The sequence below is a fragment of the Columba livia genome, chromosome 3 (genome assembly GCF_036013475.1).
Source record: "Columba livia isolate bColLiv1 breed racing homer chromosome 3, bColLiv1.pat.W.v2, whole genome shotgun sequence".
Classification (NCBI taxonomy): domain Eukaryota; kingdom Metazoa; phylum Chordata; class Aves; order Columbiformes; family Columbidae; genus Columba; species Columba livia.
The window spans coordinates 61,247,814-61,259,938 of record NC_088604.1 but is presented as its reverse complement, the minus strand read 5'-3'; the positions used below and the strand labels follow the sequence as shown (position 1 = coordinate 61,259,938).

The window sequence follows — 12,125 nt, the reverse complement described above, 5'->3', positions numbered from 1 at the left end:
GAGAGCCAGCCCTCCCTCACCCACCGAAGTGGGGCCCCTTTAGTCTGCCCTGCATGGAGGCAAGGGGATGGATGTGGAGTGAGGGGATGGACATGGGGTGAGGGGATGGACGCAGCTTGCCCAGGGCCAGCCATTCCTGTGGCCTTCCCACTGCTCTCCCCAGAGTACCAGCACATCGTCAGCCCTTTCCGCTGAAAACAACTGCAGCAAAAAGGTGCAGGTAGCTCAGCACAAAGCCCAAAACCTGGGTGTGCTTCCAAGTGCAGGCTGAATACTCATAGCTGGGTAGGCTGCTAATCACTTGGTGGAAACATTTCTCAATTATGCAACAGGCAGCCTTAAATAACCTCCTAGGAAAAAAAAAAAAAAAACCAAAAACAAACCAAAACAACACTTCTTCCTTCTTGAGGCGCTACCTTCTTAAAGAGACAGAGAAGCACTGAGAGACAGCAGAGGCAGGCAGCCACCATGAAGTCCTGTGGGCTTCACAGGGTGGCCGTGCTGTGAGTGGGGGACCATGGTTTGGGACAGACCAGGACAGCTGCTGGTCACAGAGCAACGTGCTTGTTTGCAGAGGGGAAAGTGAAATGCAGCAGGCAGGCAGCTGGCCAAGCAGGCAGGAGGAGGCTGTCACAAGCAAAGGGGAGACAAAAAAATGGCTAAAAGAGGAACTGGGGAGGACAATCCACCCACAAGGAAACTTTTCTTAGCTGGCAGTGTGATGGCTCTCTCACTGCATGGTGGCTGCCCTGTTGCCCTGGCTGGCTCAGGGTCCTCAGCACACCCAGCCCCATCCCAGCACAGGCAGATGGAAACAAGCCTCTGCAACTGGAAAGCACAGAGGTAGAGACATCAGGACACCAAAGTAGATGGGAGACAACGCACATAGCAAAGCTGTGGAGATCCAGCAGCCCCTGGAAGATGGTGCGGTGGTGGCAACTGAAGGCATCCTTTGAGGACATCAGCTGGGTGTGCTTGGTGTGCTGCTCCAGCCAAAGGCCTGCAGCCCATCTGGTGCTTTCTGGAAGCAATGTCTTTGGAAATTGATGGAAGTACCTGTGACAGTTTGGAAAAATATGGCTAAGTTTTCATGTTGCTTGGAGACACGCAGCTGGAGATAAGAGCTGTATCTAAAACAACTCGTCCTGAAATAAAGAACAGCTGAGACTTACGTACATGCATTTCACCTTCAGGTACACAGACATGTGAAAAGCACCTAGGTAAAGCATCTGAGGAACACGAACTATTTTCACATGGGAAAGGAAGAGGTTGCATGAATCATGATGTACTTCCAACATAGATTGTACAGCAGTGAGGTTTTAGGGAGGCGAGATGTCATGTAAAAAATTGGCAGAATTTGCTTTTAAAACACGTCTGTGGAAATGCAATACTTTGAACAATAACAAAAAGTGTCAGAAGTCAGAATAAACCATTTTGTTTAGCAAAATAGCTGCACAATCTACATAACCCGGTCTTATGATGACAAGCCACATGAAATCTGTGCAGACAAGCCATCAGCAGTGGGTAGTTTCCCTGTGTCTCACTGACAAGGGGTGGGGAGGAGTATGCGTAATTAGTACCCGGGGAAAAGTAGGGGACATCTGTTAAAGCAATCCCTCATTACTCTCAAGTGGGTATTGATCAAATTAAATAAAAAATGCTATTGTACTCATATTCCTCTGGACAGAAGAATCTGGAGATGATCCAAGCAGATGTAGTAGAGGAGCTGCTAGGTAGTTTGGTGGTGCAGCATCCCACCCACTATTGCATGCCTGGAGGGGTGGAAGAGGTGGGACCCTCTGCTGAGACAAGCTGTACTGGCAGTACTCAAAAAGGACAGACTCGTCCAGTCTGGGTGAGTATTTAAGGGTGATTTTTTTTGTTAAGATTTTCACATGTGGTCTTCGATTAAGCTAGAAGTAGGAGGACAAAAATGAGTATTTGAAGGTTGGAAAAAATCACCTGTCATTTGTTTAGGAAACTCAGGTTGTTCTGTGACTGTGCAAGAGAAGTTTCTGGGTGTGGTGTGGCTTATCTTTTCCTGTTTCTCACTGTTATTCAGTGAGATGATGGCTTTTTAATTGCAGTTATTATCTTTACGTGATAAACTTTGTTCTGGTGACAAGATAAATAATGCTGTAAGCAAGACCTCCTTTTTCTCTCACTGGTTTCTTTGGTTAAGTTACTTACGTGAGCTATGGAGGAAAACAACATACAATGTAAATATACCCTGTCCTTTTAATCCAGCCTTTCAGTATTATTGTATTGTGCCAGGTAACGACTTTATGTTTGATATAGCAATAAGTTTATGTTGTTTTGACAGATATAATTTTACAATTGCAGTGTTAGTTAAAAACAACAACAAAGCTAACAAAAAAACACAAATCAAAAAACAACCACCACCAAAACTCTCTGCTTTCTCTTTCTTCCCTGATCATATTTTTTTCAGAAAAAAATAGAATACACAGAATTTTTCCTCTTAAATTTGTCATTACAGTTCCCTTGAAAGTTCAAAGCCTGGAAATACTTAGGGCACAGTTACCCTGGTTCATTTGCTGCAAGCAAGGCTAAGCACAGCTCTGCTCATCAGTTTGTCCCAAGCGACTGGTGCGGTATAAACATGTTTGTCCACACACACGCCTCCAGCTTTCTGTAGAATCACCCTGAGAAAAGCTGAGTTGGATCAACCAGAATTTAAGGGCCAAAAAAAAGCTGTGTCCTTGTGGGTGACTGGGGTGGTGTCAGCGGTTAGAAACTCCCACCTAGCTGATGATTCACTGCACAGTTTGTGTAGGGGTGAGTGGCCAGGCTGGGCAGGAGATGCACTGCTGAGGTTCCTCCTTCCTACTGTGTGGAAACACACTTGTCTTGGCACTTTCAGAGATATTTGCCTTCAAAATTCACCAAAAACGTGACAAAAACTGAAAACCCCCCAGATTCTGCTAGCCTGTTTTACGGAAGCAGCAGACAAAGAGATTTTAAGGGGGTTTGCCACACATCCTCAAGTCCCTGGGCCATATTTTACATGGTGTGGGGGGAACTGATTGAGTTTGGGTTGAAAGGAAGCTGTAAGTAATGAGCTGACCTCCCTGACTTTCCATCTTGCTTTGGGTCATGGTGGAGAGACCAAAGGGAAAGCTCTGGCTCCTGCACCTGGGGACGGTTCCAGGGCATTGCTGGGCAGGGAGGGATGCCCTGAGCTGGGTGAGTGCCCTGCCAGGAACTGCCTCAGTTTACACACACGCAGACCTCAGTGTGAAGTAGCAGCGCTGGTGTTTATTGGCATACAAAATACATGGAGAGGAGGAAAGGAATGGAAATTCTGCCGAAGGTGGGGTGGCTGGGAACCTCCTGTGCAGCAGGGTGCTGCTGCTCTCCAAGCACAGTCAAAATGCCCAAGCACCCGGAGACTGGTGTGAAACCCCTCCAGCCTGCACCTGAGAGTCAGCTGGTGCCATTCTTCTTGGTAATTAAGTCTTTTTTAAAGAGGCAACATGGTAATCTCCTGCACTCCTGAATGGGAAACTCCCTGTTTGTAAACGACCTTGTAAAGGGCAATTTAGACTCTCCCCAGACAGAGCCTTCAGAGAGAAAAATTCCTCTTCAGACCTCTCAGGCCTGAATCTGTTGGAAAAATATGGTCCTGAGGTATTCTCAGCCCTTGAAGTTGCAACCTGGAGTCTTTAGAACTGGAAAATAGGAGGTAATGGACGTTTCCCTTAAGAAAAGGCCTTCACAGGCTTCCCTTGGGTTATCTCCAAAGCCAGCTCTAACACCAGGACAGGGGTGTCAAACTCATTTTCACCGGGAGCCACATCAGCCTTACAGGTTGCCTTCAAAGGCCCGAATGTAATTTAGAACTGTAAACAGTCCAGTATACTGGACTGTATATACAGTATACAGTATACAGTATACAGTCCTAAAATTACATTCGGCCCTTTGAAGGCAACTGTGAGGCTGATGTGGCTCCCGGTGAAAATGAGTTTGACACCCCTGTTCTATGATGTCCTCTGTCCAGGTGAGCTGCCACATATCTTGCCTGCCCTGTGGCTAATCCGCACCTGGGATCCTGCTGGGAATGACTGCTGATGGGACATGTGACATACAAACACAGCCTAGATCCTGGCTGAGCTGGCTTGCAAAGAGCCTTGAAACTGGACTAGGGGAACCCAGTAACTTGCCCAGAAGCTGGCGAATGTAGACAAGTGTAGGTGTGGTCATGCTGACCTCTAGTCACCGGAAGGCACCCTCTAGCATAGAGGCTGATGGTCAATGGTCTACTATAAATGTGTCACTTTCATTTCTTTTACTTAGAAAAATAAAAATATCTCAGTTCTTCGTATATTTTTTCCCTGAATACAAACTAATCTGAGAGCTATTTAGTTCTCACTTACATGGCACTTTTTATTCTAATAGCAAATATACTTCTAAGTTGTTTTATTGGTGTCCCTATGTAATTTTTGGTATGAGTATATGAATTATGGTTTCTTAAATTAACACTTTCCTCTTCAAAGTTTTCAGTGACCTGATGGAGAAAACCAATAGCACAGTGTTTTCTCTTATATAATATAAGAAAAAAAAAAATTTCTTCTTATTGTGTTTGCAGTTTGTTTAGCCCTTGTACAACAAAACAATTGAGTAGAATTATAAATAAAGACCATCACATTTTCCAGACTGGGAGATGAAAGGGTCCTTTCCTCAGCTGAGCGGGGGCAGCTCAGTAGCCAGAAGATGACAGTGGTGTATGGTGCAGACACGTAGGAGTAGAGAACTTTTTGCATTGCCACATAATGCCAAAACTTGACGGTTGAACTCTTAACTCAGCACCTTGTGTGTCATCTGTTTGTTCTCTTGACATCTGACTTGTTTACAGCATTAACGTTTCTCTCCCACATACAGGGATTGAAACTTTCCAAAGCCCAGCAGTAGGTGCCAGAAGACAGGGTGGTTTACACGTTTTGAACATAGGGTAGGTAAAAAATTTTACCTGGTATGAAACTTTTCAAAGGGTATGACTTCGCTGATTTTTTGTGTGGCTTAGATGGGTACACAGGGGCTACTAAGGTTAATGACATCAGAGAGCCTTCATACTGTAGGTTTTCTCCATAGGTCAGCTTTTGTCTCAAGTCAAAAGTTTCTTGCAGTTCAGAACTGACGGTTGATAGGCTGTGTAAAATGATTAAATCTTTTCAAAGAAATTCAGCTATATCCAAACAGGATGTGAGCATTTGTGGAAGGATGAATTTAGGAACATTGTGGACATCTTCCCAAGTCCGAGTTGCATTCACATTAAGGGAAAATCAGACGTTGGCAAATCTAAAGGCAATAAAGAATTTTTTAGCATCAAATTAATCTCAGTGGTAGCAAATATCTCCTCTGGAGATAATAAAATTCTAAACATTCTAAATGCACTCTAATACAAGCAAATGCAAGGTGGGGTATTATATCCTGAAAACAACAAGCAGGGTAGGGCAAATAGCAGTGGGCAAATAGCTCGAGTTCATAGTTCATTACAGGGCTAAAAGGGAAAGATGCAATTCACGGATGCATAAACAAGCTTGGAGAAGAGGTGGTTCTTGCCCCTGTATTTCTCATTGCTGAGGTTTTTTTCCATGCTAATGTTTCGAAGTTTTTTTTACTGGTACTTCCCAGTTCTCACTGAGATCACAATTTTATGAATATTTTTCCACTGCAAAGAGGGTATTTATCCCTTGATTATGGCAATAAGTCACTGCAGAAATAGATAACAGCCAGCTAGATGAACTGCTCACTCAACTTTCTTGTTCATGCCATGGTGGTTTAATCTCATCTCCCACGATAACCTTGAAAACCTCAGAGTAAATAAGCAGATCATCTACAGCATGTTTCAAAAAGATGGACCCAACATGTTACAATTACACAAAAATTTACAAACTATTTGAGGGAATAGAGTGTACTATCAGCAAGTTTGCTGATGACACCAAGCTGGGAGGAGTGGCTGACACGCCAGAAGGCTGTGCTGCCATCCAGCGAGACCTGGACAGGCTGGAGAGTTGGGTGGGGAAAAATTTAATGAAATATAACAAGGGCAAGTGTAGAGTCTTGCATCTGGGTAAGAACAACCCCAGGTTTCAGTATAAGTTGGGGAATGACCTATTAGAGAGCAGCGTAGGGGAAAGGGACCTGGGGGTCCTGGTGGACAACAGGATGACCATGAGCCAGCACTGTGTCCTTGTGGCCAGGACGGCCAATGGCATCCTGGGGTGTATTAGAAGGGGGGTGGTTAGTAGGTCCAGAGAGGTTCTCCTTCCCCTCTACTCTGCCCTGATGAGACCACATCTGGAATATTGTGTCCAGTTCTGGGCCCCTCAGTTCAAGAAGGACAGGGAACTGCTGGAGAGAGTCCAGCACAGAGCCACAAAGATGATTAAGGGAGTGGAGCATCTCCCTTATGAGGAAAGGCTGGAAAGGAGCTGGGTCTCTTTAGCTTGGAGAAGAGGAGACTGAGGGGTGACCTCATTAATGTTTGCAAATATATACAGGGTGAGTGTCACCAGGATTGAGCCAGGCTCTTCTCAGTGACAACCAATGGTAAGACAAGGGGTAATGGGTTCAAACTGGAACACAAGAGGTTCCACTTAAATTTGAGAAGAAACTTCTTCTCAGTGAGGGTAACAGAACACTGGAACAGGCTGCCCAAGGGGGTTGTGGAGTCTCCTACTCTGGAGACATTCAAAACTTGCCTGGACACATTCCTGTGTAACCTCATCTAAGTGTTCCTGCTCTGGCAGGGGGATTGGACTAGATGATTTTTTAAGGTCACTTCCAATCCCTAACATTCTGTGAATCTGTATTATTTAATGGGTTATCAAGTTTTAGTAACTTTTTATAAATGCTCTGTGTTCTGTCCATCTACTGTATGGACTGTAAGAGTTTCATTCACGGGCAGTTAATGGTTGCAGAGATTAGTGATTTCAAATTGGGTCCATCTTTTTGAAACACCCTGTATTTCACCCAATCTATAACATTAAGCATTGTGTAAGCCATATACAAATTTCCTGGTACATCTCAACTGTGTTGTGATTCAAAGAAGCTAAACATATCCATCTGCAGCCAGCTGCAAGTGGTGTACAGAGAATTGTGACCCAGTACTTTTCCTTGTTGTTTGACAACATTTCAGATCTTTTGCTTTGTTAGAAAGATAAATCAATGGTGGAGCCAGATAGTTCTTTGATACAATTCCATTGATGACAAAGGAAACCCCTGTTTTCTTGAATGCACTACTAATGCAAGTGGAAGATATATTGTCTTTGGTGACAATGTCAAGTATCTTGCCATTAACACTTATTCCAAACAGTCCATGCCCTGATATAACTGCATTTGCTCTGATTTTTTTACACTGGGAACATACTGGGCCTGAACTGGAAATTGTTTGAGAATTCAAATACATTTCTAGAACACTGGTAAAATAACCAGGGAAATGGTAATGAAGTGGGCTTAGCATGTAAGTGTTGTTTAGTGCAGAGATATGCATCTGGTTCTACATGCTCCCTTCGGACAAGTTTCATTTTGATTCCTCTATATCCCATGGAGTACCTGGAAGAAAACAAGATAAAGTGATGTCAGAAAAATGAAAGAGGAGTCCCAAAAGGTGAGACTCAGTTGATCCCAAAATTATGTTGTTAGTGTGCAGTATGTCCTCAATGCAGATAGAAATACCATTATTTACCTATCAGACTTTTCACTTAAGGACATCAGTTCCTACTGTAATCATCAATTAATTTGATCTCATAATTACTGAGGAGAGTTAGGTGAGTGTTATTTCTCCAGTTTCATGGAGAATGATTATAGAAATGCAAGAAGTGAGAGGTTAATTACCACAGGTATGCGAGGCATTCAAATGCTTAACACCCATTGATTTCAGGACTCACCAGCCACCCTAAGTTTTGAGTGTCTCTGTGGTTTGCCCAGCATCAAACTGATTAGTGAAGATGCTGTGAAATAAAAGGCAATCTGCGTATTGCCCTGATTTTCTACCTTTCCCCAAGAGGAAACATTGACTTTGAAATGGGTTGTGAGATTCAGCTCATCAAACATGTGACCTTGAGAGTGTAAACATCTACATCTAGACTAGTCATCTGCACACTCCTTGTAGTCAAGGGAGGGAAAGACAATGGAGATGAATTCCACCTTACGTATATGCACCGCAAAAGCGGAATACCAAAATGTAGCCTACGCCAGCTATGGTCATCCACTTACCCTCGTCTCTTGTATTTGCTACCCTGAGATTCACCGGAAAAAATTGCAAAACATATCCAGGGGATTTCCACGCAGTCCTTGATGCTATCTTTGGAGTACTCTAATGCAGTTTCAGAATAAAGAACTTGTTTGTACTTTTTCTTGTGTCTACTTGTCTCTGCTTCACCCAGATCAAAACAAGAGAGTTTATAGATTAAACACTTACCGGCCCCACATGCCTACAAAGTGATCATCTCCTGGTTTTGCTGACCTCTATGATTATTTTCCATTTATTGTAGGCTTTGCTGGGTTAATTTTATCTGCTGATTGTATTTTTATCATTGTAGTATTAAAACAGATTTATTCAATATCTTATATATTATCAAGTATTTTAAAATAGCTTATTGCATTTTAACTCAGCAAAAATAAGTCATGATTGATATGATCTAGCTACACCTTCCCTAGAACTGAAAATATTTAGTTACACCCTGAAACACAACAGAAAGAACATGTCAATAAAACAAGGCTAGGCACAAACACAGCTCCAGCAGCTATACTGCAGATGTTATTATTACAGGCTGAATCTTCACTGTAGAGAAGAAAAAAAGAAACAAAACCTGCCTGTGACTGCTCTATTTCCTGCTGAGAGCTTGATTTGAAGTTATTTCCAAATAGGAAGCATTTCCTGTACAAGATATCCAGCATACAGCTGGGCAAACACACAATACAGTGGGTGAGCACTTGTCTGACAGACCAGGCTCAAAGTATTCTACTAAATGGGGTTACCTTGGGCTGGTGACCAGTCACTAGTGGGGTTCCATAGGGATCCATCTTAGGGCCAGTATTCTTCAATGTCTTTATAAATTATTTAGACTCAGGACTTGAGGGAACACTTAGTAAGTTTGCCAATGACACAAAATTGGGAGGAGCTGTTGACACTCATGAGGACAGAGAGGCCCTGCAGAGGGATCTGGACCAGTTGGAGGACTGGGTAATCACAAACTGCATGAAGTTCAACAAGAGTAAGTGCCAGATTTTGCACCTGGAACATGGCAACCCAGGCTGTACATACAGACCAGGGGATGAGATGCTGGAAAGCAGTTCTGCAGAGAGGGATCTGGGGGTTCTGGTCAACGGCAAGTTGAACAAGAACCAGCAGTGTGCCCTGGCAGCCAAGAGGGCCACCCGTGTCCTGGGGTTCATCAAGCACAGCATTGCCAGCTGGGTGACGGGGGTGATTGTCCCGCTCTGCTCTGCACTGGTGCGGCCTCACCTGGAGCACTGTGTGCAGTTCTGGGATCCACAGTAGAAAAAATACATTAAGCTACTAGACAGTGTCCAGAAGAGGACTGTGAAGTTGGTGAAGGGTTTGGAGGGGAAGCTATATGAGGAGCAGCTAAGGTCACTTGGTTTGCATAGAGGAGACCAGAGTGGAAATCTGATGCAGCCCCAGTCCAGGAAAAATAAGCAAAGCTTAAAGGTCTGATGTAACAGCAAACTGTCTGAACCAAAACCCAATTAATTAAATAATGAAACCCCAGTGATATGAAATTCTGCCATAATAGGTCTTCCCTGTTGAATGCCCAAAACATTAAGCAAGAGAAAGAAAATTCTGATGACGAATACGTTAAATTTGACATTTACATAGACTCAGGTTTGGCTGGGCCTGATGGGGCCTGAACTACACGCCTGGTCTGAGTAATGCATTTTGAACTTTAATGGTGCACACTTCTGATATGACTCAAACGCACAGGAGTGCTGTCAAACACCGGAGGCTCTCTTGCCTCCAAGCACCTGACCTGGCACCAGCCTTCAAAGAGAATAGCTCTGACAGGGGTCATCATCCATTGCTCTATCACCACCACCCAAACTTCCCTTTTTTAAAAAAAGGCTCTGGAAATGATGACTTTTTTCTTTTAGGCATATGTAGGCTGGTCTAGACATGCACATGATGGTGAAAAAGCCATGCAACACCATCCTTGTCTGTTAGACTGTGCATTAATAATAGGTAAATTAAAAATAATGTGATCTGTTCCCTCCAGTAGAAATAAGTCTTGTCCTCATTGCAGGTTATCTATTCCAGGCTAAATAAGCTGTAACCTATCATGGTGAAATATCAGTTTGGCTACTTTTCTTGCCTTTTAAGTGGCTGTGCATTAAGGACCACAACAAAGGCTAAGATACCTAATTCCCATCAAATTGTAACCAGCAACCAAGGCATACACCTACTTAAATGTAATGTCCTAACAACAAGGTCTGCTTAGATAGGCATGCCTTTGTGGCACGAGGATTGCAGCAGCAGCAATTGAAGCTGCATCTTTTCACTCCAGAATGTATGAAAGGAAGTGAGAGACTGTTTTTATAAGCTATCTGGCCAAATCCTACAGAGTACCTGGAGTGAAGTTGCAAAAACCAATAGAATTATTAAAGGTTTACACCAGTATCAATGTTACCAGAGTTTGCAGTAAGACGTTTACCAGGCGTTACTGCAGTGTGCGCTCTCCTGTCACCAGCATCAGGCAACAGGAAACCAAACTAGTCCTGCAACAAGTAACATTAGCGAGTGGGAATTCTGACTGGGTGATCTCATGGTCTGTAATACTTCACGCTGTGAACAAATTCAGCTCCGCAGTACCCAGTGGGTTATCTGAGAGCCATCAGTAAGCAAAGCAAGGGTTTCGAAGCACAAATCACCACACAGAGCTCTGTTCCTCAGGGCAGATCCCCAGATCACTGGCTTTGCTTTACATTGTAAACGAGAAGGGGATTTTGACCCCTTCTTGTGACAAGCCACCAAACAGTGGCTTTTTTAAAAAAACAGCACCAGCTGAGAATTGGACTAACTCATGATGTGCATTCGCATGAGCTCATGTGAATTGCTTGACATGGAGCCATAATCAGCGAACAAAACTCAAGTGTTCCCCCCTGAGTAATTCACCAGGGGAAATTTGACTTCCTGCCCAACACTACGGATGTGTACTAGAGCTGAACCAAAAAAAAAGGAGGGGAGGGGAGGGGAGAAAAAAAAGCCAGATCAATAACAAAAAGAGCATTGCTGTCAAAGATCATGGCTGGTGGGAGGGAGAGAAGTTACATACATAATATTATTCACTTTAGTGAGGCTGGAGGAGGGGGTAGTCTGGATAGCATGTTGTAGGCTGTCTTTCAATATTAGACACAGGGAGTTTTTTGAAAATTAACATTAGTACAAAAAGAAGTCATCATAAAACTCCCAAGCAAAATTACCTGCTCTTATTTTAGGTTTCTATTTGACAGACATTAAATATGTTGGGGTTTTTATACGTATATGTCTATACACATACAGACTTCTTTCCAAAAAGCCACTTATCTTGACAAATGAAGACACAATTACACTGAGCTGACGACGCTTCCTACAGCAGCTGTTTGGTGTAAAAGGGCTGCGAGAGCCCTTTGCATGGTTGCTGAGCTGCCCAGGAGGCAGCAGGAGGACAACCACGGCTCTGGCCAGCTGGCAGCGGTGGTTGGCTGCTGGACCATGGGGGAGCTGACTGAGTCAGCTGGACCACAGGCTGAGAAGCAATAACTCTCATACAGGAGCAGGGCTCTTCTACGAGGTGCATCCAAATGTCTCCTACTCGACTGAACAGCTAGAGGAATACGCTGTGTAAGAGTTAGTGGCAGTCTTCTCCAAAATAACCATAGATGCTCAAGGAAAGGAGAGTTAATGAACTAGCAGCTCAATTAAACCACTTGCAAACATTTTTGTCTTTCTTCCTGTGCGGCTAGGACACCCTTCTGCACCAGGTAAGGGATGATGCGGTCATTATTTACCACCCTTATGAAGAAAGCATCAGTGCAGATATGAGTGAACAAGTTTACATATGCACATTGAATCTGCTTGCACCAGTGACAGCTTTGCCACATTG

General features: G+C 43.7%; 1 long non-coding RNA gene across 1 annotated transcript; it reads left to right on the top strand.

Moving 5' to 3' along the window:
* Positions 1-226: 226 nt before the first annotated feature.
* Positions 227-12,118, top strand: LOC135579061 (uncharacterized). Its single transcript, XR_010471395.1, has 3 exons — positions 227-1,855; positions 4,900-4,969; positions 11,986-12,118. It is a non-coding gene; the product is annotated as an uncharacterized LOC135579061 (long non-coding RNA).
* Positions 12,119-12,125: the final 7 nt, after the last annotated feature.